The sequence below is a fragment of the Hesperophylax consimilis genome, chromosome 15 (genome assembly GCF_061612785.1).
Source record: "Hesperophylax consimilis isolate HC1 chromosome 15, BYU_Hcon_1.0, whole genome shotgun sequence".
In the NCBI taxonomy this organism is placed as follows: Eukaryota; Metazoa; Arthropoda; class Insecta; order Trichoptera; family Limnephilidae; genus Hesperophylax; species Hesperophylax consimilis.
Genome location: NC_142850.1, coordinates 9930788 through 9943342, shown reverse-complemented (window position 1 = coordinate 9943342; position 12555 = coordinate 9930788).

Genomic DNA, 12555 nt, shown 5'->3' with positions numbered 1-12555 from the left:
CGTACTTAATGGAAATATACCAGTTAGAGAATTGCTGTTTCAGACTGAAATTGGTGCGGTCTACTTATAAAGTGTGAAAATTTTTATTTGGTCTTTTTTTCAAATATTAATAAAGATGTGATGTCTAAATAAAAAATTATCACATTTAAATAATACGGAGACAACGATTTTCGCAAATTTTCATTTTGCGGAATACATTGGCAATAAATTAAACTTTCCGACAAAAGTGTTACCAACTACGTTTCTTCATTATGAAAGATGCGCCCTCCGAACAAAACTAATATAACAACATTAGCATTTAATTTATAATGGCTTGTACAACCTTCAGCGAGGTGTGTTAATTAAAATTTCGAAATTACGGCGGCTATCTACGCCAGAAAACATGGTGAATTTGATGTAATTTAATAAATTTCCTGGTAAAAGTGGCGTCGCGAGACACAACTACCCAAAAAGGCTCTTAAGTTTTAATAGGGAGTTATGAATATGCGACCAGGGACTCGAAGGCAAACCGCTACACGGCCAAAGTAGCCCAGCTTTACGTTAGGAATCACCGTTTCGCCACTTAGCACGTTTTTCAAGGACGAAATAATAATGTGGCTGAGTAAAACATCAGACGTTTTTGGGAATGTAATTATGTTATTATGGTTCTTATTATGAATATTTTTTATAACTCCACTCAGGAAGGCCCGAGTCTTTGTACAGTATCTACGACTACTACCACATAGAAATTAAGAGAAAAAAGTGTCACCTTCGCAAACAAAAAAGTGAGATTATTATAAACATGCAAAAATTATGCAGGATGTTAAGAGACGTACCTGACTTACTTATAACGGTGATTCCTGGGCTTATTTTTAGTAAAAAGTTTGGAAGACTTCTTGGTAAGCGGTGATTTTTTTATTACAAAAAAAAATATTTTTAAGTACTTGTTGAAGAGTTGGGATCGGGGTGGGGGGTCCTTTACTACTTATTTTGAGTTAGTATTGACGACATGTGATAACATTTTCATTTTTAATTTGAAAAAAAAATTAAAAATTTACATGAAGGCAAAATTTCATAATTTATTTCAACTTCGAATAAAGCCAGGAATCGCTGGTTAAAGTTTTTAAGGTGCATCCCTTAACACACTACATGTACCTACGAGTTATAAAACTCATTGAGAATGAGTTACTTATTGAGAATTATGCGTGTTTATGGAGATACACGTACATGTTAAATACTATTTAAGATATATACATACCTATTTATTTAGAGACGTACGTAATTCTATAAGAAATACGCGTACATTTCAAGAGATGTTCGTACGAGTCCACATGTATAGGTAACGAAGTGAGAGTTGGTTGCAATAAAAAAGCTTAGCGTTGAACGTATTTATGCATCGGTATATGCTTCCATCGGCGCGGAATAGCCCTTTGTCTTGTTTACCCCTGCTTATTGTCACACTAGCGAAAGAGAGACTTCAAGTGTATACGATGTTTATAAAAGAATATTGTAAGGAAGCTTATAGTGTTTACTATTCATATCGGCACCTGTTCAATCAGGTGCATGATATTGTGAGTGAAATAATCTCAGTTCTCATTATTTTTTGTTCGCTTCGTTATTAGTAGTTTTTATAAACCAAAACCATTCGTCACAGTTTTTCTGCTACAGTTTGTTTATTTTACTTTTTATTTCATTTATTCTTTGGACTAAGCAGACTACTAATAAATATACGATATAGAAAATGCCTTTGTCCCGCGATGTCCTTTGTTTAGTTTACGTTTACTACTTATTGTGACTAGCGGAAAAGGGACAGCAAGTTTATATGTTGAATGCGTTAGAAAATTCTAAGAGCGCATACCTTGACATTGTTTACTATGCATTTGAATTCCGTCCTGAAGATTATCACATCCAGATAAACTATTGTAGAAACCTTCGCTATTTTAGTAACAATGCAACAATAATACATTATGTTTTGATTTCAACACGATTTGGCTTCGAACTCTTGAATTGTGAATTGTTTATGTGAATACCGCACAAGAGTGCCAACTGCTCCCACCTGTCTGGAGCCAGTGAGACTATGTCATACCCAATTGGGGTATGTTATGAGTCTAAAGGTAGTGAAGAGGAGAAGAAAAAGGGGAAGAGGAAGTTGGGAAAGTACCTCGCTCTTCAGATCTGGTCACTAAGCACGAATAAAGTCATTTCAAGTAACGTTTCAATCAGTGGCGTAGCTAGGTAACCAAGGGCCCTGGGGCAAATTAAAAAATGGGGCCCCACTGCTATGTAAACTGATTAGGTATTATCAAATAAAAATATGAAATGTGGTTCCTCCAAACCCTCCGCTCCTATGTGTGTCATGCAAACATCATCCACGTTCACATGATCGGCGGCGGAGGTATCTCCAACTGCAATAATTGTCTAATCTTCTTCAGTAGGCTTCTCAACCAACACTGCAGTTACCACATTTTTTGAGTCACTATCAATAGAAATATTTTGGCCAGATGTACTTGCAGAAGGCTGACTAAAAATCTTGTCAATTTTTGTTTACTATCTTCTCTTTCTTGGCGTTGTTTGCGTTTAAATGCAACACTGGGTTTCTTCTTTTTATCTATATTTCAATACGCTACAAGTGTTGTTGGGGAATGAGGCACATATACCTAACTATCCGTCAAATTGACAACACTGCCAACCTACAGAAAGAATTTAGGGGAATTCCCTAGGCATAACTTTTGAATTTCTCTCAACTGAGTTGTCATGATTAAAGTGGAGTTGCAAGTTGCAACCTGTCATTTTTATTTTGAATTTGAAAATTGGAGAAATTTCCAAAAGTTCAGTTCGATCGAGATTTCTGGTAAGGATTCGAGGGCCCCCTGAGCTTGAGGGCCCCGGGGCACTGCCCCGCGTAGCCCCTAGGTAGCTACGCCACTGGTTTCAATTCTGAATGATGGTCTTACACCAGGATGATACTGAGAGAATCTTCCACTCTGGAAGGTGCTGAAAACATACTTTATATTATTTAATTATTGATGACACGTTCATATCAAGAGATAGAGGACTATTTCATTATTTGGAGTGTTCGTATGGGACTTACGCTTATATTAAGGACGAACCAAATGAGTTAATTTTTTGTAGGATTCATTTTTTTCACATTGGCTCCACACAGACCCTGGGGAAAATAATTCCCCTCGGAGCCTATGTCATCTTTGGGAATGCTGATGGGGGTTTTTTTAGGGAAAAGAAGGATGTTCTGGGAAGAAAAAAGGTGTGAGGAGTGGATAGGAATCTGGAGGTCAATCTATCCAGGAGTGACGGACGCATACATACATCCCTCCCACTGCGGTGCAAGACGATGGGTAGAGAGTCCGGCGCGAGAGGTCAAAGGGCTCCCTTAACCAGTCTCTTCCGATCCAACCTGCCACGCAGTAGGTGGGCAGACGCATCCGATGCCAGGACCTAGACAAACCTCACCCCATAAAGGTGAACCTCACCCCCTGCCAGAAGGTGGCGAACCACTTGGGTCAACTGTCGCAGGTGTGGTGGTGATCCACTCGTCTCCCAAATTGATTACTCTTGATGTTGCTAATTTTGCGAATTAATATTTCACCTGTTGAAAACTGACAAGCTGTTTCATGGCAACATTGTAAACACGAGTCATCGCAGAACCTGTTATTCACACGTAAAATACACAAAAAATATCAGCAATTGTGGTCGTTTAAAATAAGCACCAGTAACTCTTTCAACAGTAGACCTCGCGTCCTAAAAAAAGTATGTTGCAATTTTTTTATGATAAAATAAAACACATTTACTGTGAAATCATAAAATTTATATGTAGGTACTTAAATATCAACCTCAGTAATTGTAAATATATATTTTTGTAAGTTTGTGTTTTATTTTAATATGTCCAAAGAAACATCATTACCTCAATGACAATTAAAACGTTCTTCAGACAGGTAGATGCAATTAATATTGAATAAAAGACAAATACGAGAACCCAAATAAATTCTACGATTTCTCATTTATCAAGAATCACCATCTTTAAACGAAACGGAACTTACAAATAAATATATGGACAGACTAAAGTAAAACAGGACTACCCTACGCTCAATCAATAGAAGAATTTTGTAAATTTTAGATAATTAACACTTTTGAAAATCTATAAAAATAAAGAACGAATAATTTTTGGTATTTTTTTATGGAAAAATCCCCGTATTTGATTATCAACCTTACAATGGCTACACAACCAAAATCTAATTTATGTGGATCTATGACTTTTATGAAACTGCACATCTTTCAGCGCCAAAATATTACGTTCAGTAGTAACACATTAGTTAAATACTTGTGTAAGTCTCAATTATCATAATTTTATATGATTTCTGAACCGCTTGACGCACACTCAGTAAAATACATATTTAATTGTTTTTATAGAATCCAGTTACAAATTTCAGATAATTCTTTTCGCATCTTCTAAGTACGTCACCCTTAATATGACTTAATACAATTTTATAAATAACCCGTGAAAAATCAAGGGATAATATTGATTGTGGGATTTGTGAACCTCGTTGCCTTTCATTAACAAATAAATGATGTCAATTTTCAACATTAAACATCACATTTTTTGAGAGCCACAGTTAAATTTGATGCTCTAGTCAATGTAATAATATCAATAATAATTGAATATAAAAAGCAGATGTAAATAATAAAAGTAAATCTGTAATAAAATAATCAAAATAAATGCACGTTTCAAGTAAATTATTATTAATTAATTCAGTCATTTTGGATTCTACTTTATTGCTTGTCTCATATGATTTATACTTTTCAATTCCAATTTTGAAAAATTAAAGTTCGCTAAACTTGAATAATTTTATGCATTACGCATAATACAATTGCAAACAACGCATACACACATGAGCCGAAACCCGAAATGTAGGCTTTATTACATACGATATCAAGTGACTAAACTTACATGAAAAAAAATATATCTTGTTTGCAATAAAAAAAAGTTAATATACCGTTTATCTCAAATCCTAGACTGCTGGTTTTAATATCGATTCAACTTTTCTCTTTGTAGGGAAACGCAAAAAAACCCTATTTATTTTGATATTCTTAAATGCAACAGTAACAGTTCACACGAAACGTTAAGGTATTTTTAACGGCCGCCACAGTGCCGTGGTTAATTGCACGCTTTCACACGACGCGACGCGATGCGGTAACCACCCCTCCAATCCCCATGGCTAAAATATGCCTCGATTAGGTTTTGTCACAGCCTGCCGCGCAGCAAAAAGACCGTCTTGCATAACGCGGACGTATTTATTTGAATGCCGTTTTCAGACGTGACATGAACCTTTGACAAAAGGGATGTATTTTGGTGAAATGCATAATTATATTATTCCCGTATTGATTATGAGCGAAATCTGACAGGGTATGCAATTTTTTCTGGCGTTTTTTCAGGTCAATTTGTGTTCTTCTTTTCGTTTTTATGGTGGAAAAAAAAAGGTGAAAGTCGTAATTGGAAGTGTGGTTTATCGAAGCCATCATGAATCACTTGGTACAGCACTTAAATATGTACCTCCCAGAAACTAGCGAAGTAGAAATTCTTACGATAATATGTTCTATAGTTTGTATGTGTCCACACTTTACACAATTCGGAATGTTGATACTAAAAGCACTAGACTGAAGTTAGCTGCTGACCGAACAAGCAACCAATGACAGCCATTATTCAAATTTGTTCAATTAACTTTAGATCGATACTTACGAACAGTTTTGATGCTGGGAACTCCGATATAACATTCTGTGAAGTATATCATTTGTGGGATAGTGGGAGAAAATGAACTAAAATAGAATTTGAAAATATTGGCACTTCAAATCGTCGTGTGTTCCACCGTAAAAATGTTACCGCTTCCCTGACAGCGCGGTTATATCAAAAAGCGTAGAGCGCTCGCTTGAGTTCGGGGTCCTTTTACTCCCGGTCTGAATGAGGAGTTGGTTTTATTAGCGCTGCAGTGAGTTCATTAATCTTGGTCAATATGGATATACCTACTCCTGAAAACTCAGTCTTAACCTCTGTTTCTTTATTTAACGAATATAACAGAAAAACAGGTTTTAACAGAGTAGTTATTGGCAGTACCATAAACACGATAGTAATGAGGTATGGTTTATATTTACATTTGATCACCGAGGATATCCGTAAACCATTTTTTGTTACACTAAACATGTTATTTTCCTGGAAACCTATATAAACATTATTTATTGAGAGATGCTCGGCTCCGGGAACTCTTTTGTAAAATACATTATATTATCGACTGTGTTTTCGTAAACACTTCAAGCCACATTTTTATATAATGTAACTTTTCAGTGGGTATGGAATAATCTTTTGAAGTACAAAAAAATGAAGTAATTTTTGCTGATTAATTCGTTTTTTTGCACTATAAACTAAAATGTATGCGTATGTATAGTTTTTCAAGGTTATTTTGTGAAAGCCATAGATGAAAATACTCTACCATCAAATCTCTCATATTAATAGATTTATTGCAGTATTTTAAATAGAAATTAAAAAAAAAAAGTATTTATGTAAACTTCAAGATTTTAAATTGGTTTCACGAATTTGTATTCTTTTTTGTCGTCTCCTGTAAAATTGCTATTTTGTGGATTGAAAAGTTTTATCAAACCGCAGTCAATATGAAAAGAAAAAAAAGAAGACAAAAAATTAGAAAAAAAATATTTGCGCACCGCATTTGAATTGATTTTTCAATTCAAAACAGCGCTATACAAATCATGCAAATATTTGTATCATTATTATAAAACTTTGTACAATTAAACATTATTCTGTAGAATACAGATATTATAAGTTATATGGGTCATACAAAATAATTAAAAGTTCTCAATTCATTTTCACCTTAATTAACAAGCGAGAGTTCAATTATTTGTGTATGTATCCCAAACAAATATGTAACAAATTTTACTCATTGGGCGGTTTTACCAATACTTAATCATCTTCCTTTCTATAATAATATGAGATTCGATATAGGAATGAGGGTTGTTCCCCTGATAACACTCCAAACACAATTATGCTAATAAACTTTTACACATAAATTTTCCTTTGAAAGCTCGTTCTACCCACTGCTCTTTACCGTATACGAAATGTGGAATTCTGCGCTAGTTGCAGTTACAGCGACATCGTGAATAATATTATTGTTTGTACGAATAATGTGTTCCTTTTTATGGAAAGATTCACACGTTTCATCGGCGTTAAAAGCTTATAGAAAAATCGGATCGCTTGTACGAGACACAATCGGCAATAAATTAATGCGAACATGAATGATCCTCTAATGCCGAATACGCATTTTTCCCCCAATACCTTTTTATTCGTCAGGTTAAATTTAGTATCGTGTATTTCGTTTGTTTGTACCTATACTTATGTAATCTAGACTGAAGATATGTGACTAGCACTAGTTGTTACTGCCCGATGTGAGACACCAAATTATAATTTTTTGTTATTATTATTTATTATTATGATTATTAGATAAAAAAACTTTACATTACATTAAAACATTATAATAACATTCTAACATCATATATAATATTCCTCCAATCGTCTTATCAAAATGTTTATCAGTCTTGACTTATCCGCTTAGTGAACTGTTTAACTTATCTCTAAAAATTGGCACCTTTCCGAAAAAATGGAAAACAAGCTTCTTGGCTCTACTTTTTAAGAAAGATAATAAATCTTATATGTGTAACTATAGACCTGTATGTATATCAGAATCATGTAGTCGTCAATCCCCTTATTATTCTAATCTGCTCTGTTCTCTAAACTCTCGCCTGAAATCAATAAAATAATCTCGCACCGTCAACACGATTTCATGGCAAATAGATCTAGTCTAACAAACTTAATGCTTTATCAGGAATAATTATTTAATACAATGAACAAGCGTCTTCAAACAGACGTAGTGTACACTGACTTTAGAAGGCTTTTGAAGTGTCACATAAAATTTAAATTAATAAATTAAAAACCCTTGGAATAACGGAAAATATTTTGAAATGGTTAGAAAGTTATCTGCACTAAAGAAAAATATCAGTTAAACTCAATTCAAACTTTTCGCTCCAGTTTAAAGTCTTCATCAGCGTTCCACAGGAGTCTCATATGGGACCGATATTGTTTTCCTTATTTATCAAAGACATAACTACCATTTTGATTATGCAGTAAAATATGTATCATGTGAAAGCTCATCAGGGCGTTTAAATTTTTTTTTTGATAGTGTGAACCTCACTGTAATATAAAATAAGAAGTTGAAATAAAATAATATACATTGAAAATAAAAGATAATAAATATAGATATAATATAAGTCAGTAATTTAAAAAAAATCGGTAAATATTATGAAGTACGGTTGTATATAATAATGTATATATGTAGAAATGGAATTTTGTAGGACGTATACAGGATGTCCGGGGGTTAGGTGCACTAACAAAGTATAGTAAAAAAATTAAAAAAACCTTGTTTATATGCTAATGTTTTGAGGTAGTTTTTATTTAATAAAAATTGAATTTGTATGGGAAAATAAATATTTATTTTTCTATGCAAAATTTTTTTTTATGGAATTTCGAAAAAGGTTATTTATTTTTTATTAATACAACCATCATGTAGAATCACCTCCCGAAGTTAGCACACCTTACCCCCGGAGACCCTGTATGTGTTTTCTTCTTTTACGTTATAATTTTTTTGACATATTGTTTTTATTATTTAATCAATTTTTTCATTTTGTACATGGAATATGTATTGTTTATCTCTTTGTTTGTATTGAGTGAAAGATTTTTGAAAGTTTTTTTTACCTGGTATTTGTGGTGTCTTTGTCCAAAGCTTGTGTTGACGTTCGGAGTTTTTATATTTATTTTATTTTATGACACACATTTATACTGAAACTTCCTGTTCCTTTTTTTAGGAAACCCATTGTTGTTAAAAAAAAAGTGGGTGTGTCAAGCCTACGCAAGACAGAAGTGAAACTTCTAGTATTCCTCTCTCTCTATTTTCATTTCATCATCTCTATTTTCTCTCTTAGGTTAGTTTGAAAATTAGAGGTTAAATAATTCAACGACGAAGCATGGATTTGCTTTTTCTAATATTTTCTTATAGATGAATGACGTTCGATTAATGTATAGTTCCAAAAATTTTCAATTTATTCACAAGTATACAATATTACATAAATAACAATATTACAATTAAAAATTACAAAGAAATTACAATGACAATGATGTGTTCATCACCTCTATCTCGTCACTACTCATTTTTAACACTGAAATTCTGTACCAAACCGTATGAACCACAATCAATTACGTATTTCACTCGTATTACACTCACGACGCAGTATACTAACCAAGCAGCTGATGCTTGGCGTGGCGCAGTTCGCTGGTGTCTGAGAGAGAGGAAAGAAGAGAAGAGAGAGAACGTTCGTGAGCGGCTCCCCCACCTCAACAAGCGCATATGGTGAGAGAGGGACAGTGAACGGTGAGCGGTGGTGGGGGTACCCGCATTTTCGTGTCGATCCTGACTCGGTTTTACTCCGTCCCCGAAAATCCATTACGCGCCTAAAGAAGTTTCACTTCAAAAACTTCCAGATATTACGTCAGCCACGAGTCAGTTGCTGATGGTCAAACTATGTGTGGGTCCACCATGTCAGACAATGTAATGAATAATAGATACAAATCTATGTATAAAATACCTGTGGGTCTACCATGTCAGACAATACATTGGATATCAGGTACATATCTATTGATAAAGAAGTTTTATTGAACGTCACCTGAAAAAGGAAAAAGAGTAGGTGATGAATTGGAGACACAGCATCACATAAACGGGTTGCCATCACGAATGTCGGCAATGGACTCGGCTGGCCGACAGGCAGAATCCTTTGCCATTTGCTACGGATTAGAGCAACTGGTTCAGGAGCCTACAAGAGTTCCTGATGTCCAGACTCACCGCTCCAATCTGTTAGGCCTATTCTTAACTACTGTGCCACACTGTTATAATATTGACGTCACAGCGCCTCTGGGATCCTCCGACCACTGCCTAGTGACGACATCAATCCCCGTTAGCCTCAGACCAACCAATGAGAGGCTGAGGAGAAAAGTGGGACACTATAGGTCAGCAGATTGGTTCGGTATGCGGGCCCGTTTAAACGCTTTTCCGTGGTCAGCTGTTTGTTTTCGGACTTCGGACCCTTCAAGATGTGCCCAGGAGATTAGTGAAGTCATCAAATCAGCGATGAGTGGCTTCATACAATCGATTACTAAAGAAACTGGTGTGGGTTCAAAGCCGTGGTTCATTCGACAATGCTCCGAAGCGGTTCGACGAAAAAACGCGGCTTACCGAGCCTACAACACATCTAGAACGCCCGAAAGCAGATCAGCATACAACAAATCAGCAAAGGAATGCAAGAGAATCATTAATAGGTTAAAGTTTGAACACGACCTGCAGATCAGCAAAAAGCTGGCTACTTGCCCGCATGCCAGCAGAGCATTCTGGTCGCTTGCGGGCTCAATAGGTCGGAATTTTTGGCAAACCCAGTTTGCCACCTCTTACCAGACCTGACGGCTCACTAGCAAACACCGCCACCAAAAAGGCTAACCTATTAGGGAAAATGTTTGCGGAAAACTCAACCCTCGATGACGGAGGTGCTGTTCCGCCGTCGGTTCCTCACTGTGGCTTCTATATGAAAAAGCTAAGGATCCGGCATCGGGATGTACTCCACGTTATACGGGGGCTCGATGTTAACAAAGCTAGTGGACCTGATGGAATACCTGCCCTGGTATTGCAGAGGTGTGCTGCGGAAATAGTTCCAGTTTTGACAAAGCTCTTCAAAATGTCCCTGAAGTGTGGCACTGTGCCCTCTGGTTGGAAAAAAGCGGTCATTCACCCTATTCCCAAGAAAGGTAACCGCTCCAACCCAGCCAACTACCGCCCCATAGCGATCACATCAGTTCTGTCCAAAGTGATGGAACATGTGATCAACGACAAACTGCTCACATACCTCGAGAAGAACAAAATTATCAACGACCGTCAATACGGATTCCGGCGGAACCGCTCGTGCGGTGATCTTCTCGCGTATGTGACGCATGTTTGGGGGTGGTGCCTGGAACGTCACGGTGAGACCCAAACGGTCGCACTAGACATATCCAAGGCCTTTGACCGGGTCTGGCACCGAGGACTTGTCAACAAATTGCCTTCTTACGGACTTCCCGCATCCCTGTGTACGTGGATTGCTGACTTTTTAAGGGAAAGGTCGATTCAGGCGGTTGCTGACGGTTTCACCTCTTCCTCGCACTCTATAAATGCTGGCGTCCCACAGGGATCGGTTCTGTCTCCGACTTTGTTTTTGTTGCACATCAATGACCTTTTTACATGTGCACCGATTCATTGCTACGTGGATGACAGTACAATTCATGATAGCTTTTTGTTTGACAAGCCCCCAAAGGGCACACAAACTCCAACGGCTCGGAGGGCTTTGAAGCAGAGAATGGACGGTTATCTCGAGAGTATTTCCTCCTGGGGTACCTACCCAATCCTGTCTGATTACGTCTAAAAAGGATCCAAATGATAATCTAGTCTCCTTCAACGGAAAAAATCTTCCGAACAGGCCTTCCATTGATATGCTTGGTGTAACTATAAGTGACCAGCTCAGGTACGGGGGCTCCATCGAAGCCAGAGTAAAGTTGGCCTCTCAGAAGCTGGGCGTACTGTACAGGGCCCGCAGATACTTTAATAGTACACAACTGCTGACCCTGTACAAATCGCAAGTGCGCCCTACTGTTAAATTTGGCAGCCATCTCTGGTCCGGAGCCCCTAAATACCTGAAAAAAACCCTTGACTCTGTGCAAAAACGGGCGGTCCGTTTGATAGATTCCCCAATCTTAACAAACGGACTGCAATCTTTAGAGCACAGGCGTCAGGTAGGTATGCTGTCCTTGTTCTATCGGTATTACAATGGAAGATGCTCTGAGGAACTAGCGTCATTGATCCCTTCGGCACCGGTGCGTAGTCGGGATACACGCCAAACGCGCGCCCAACATTTGTACACGGTTAAGATTTGTCACATGAGAACGGGTCGCTTCTACGATTCCTTCTTAAGTTCAACAGCTCGGCTGTGGAACGAGCTGCCGGCCTCTGTGTTTCCTCCCTCCTACAACATGGGCCTCTTCAAGACCCATGTTCACTCCTTCCTCTCCACAAAAAGACCCCCCACACAGCATCCCCAAAGATGACATAGGCCCTGAGGGAAATTATTTTATTCAGGGCCTCCTGTGTGGAGTTAATTTAATAAAAAAAAATAAAAAAAATGTCATTGAATCAACCATTTCTTCCGGTGTGGTAGTAAAAATCCGAGCGCCGATCGCGTTAAGCTTAAATTTGCATAGCATTTCTTTTACCTTAGCTTTAGAATATGCAAACATTCTCGTAAAATTCTGTGAGCGATATTCAAAACGATCTACTGTTCTGGAAAGATTCATATCGCTCTTCATTTGTTATGCACACCTATATAAATATACAAATATTGTTCTCTGTTATATTATAACCGAATGGCCGAAAT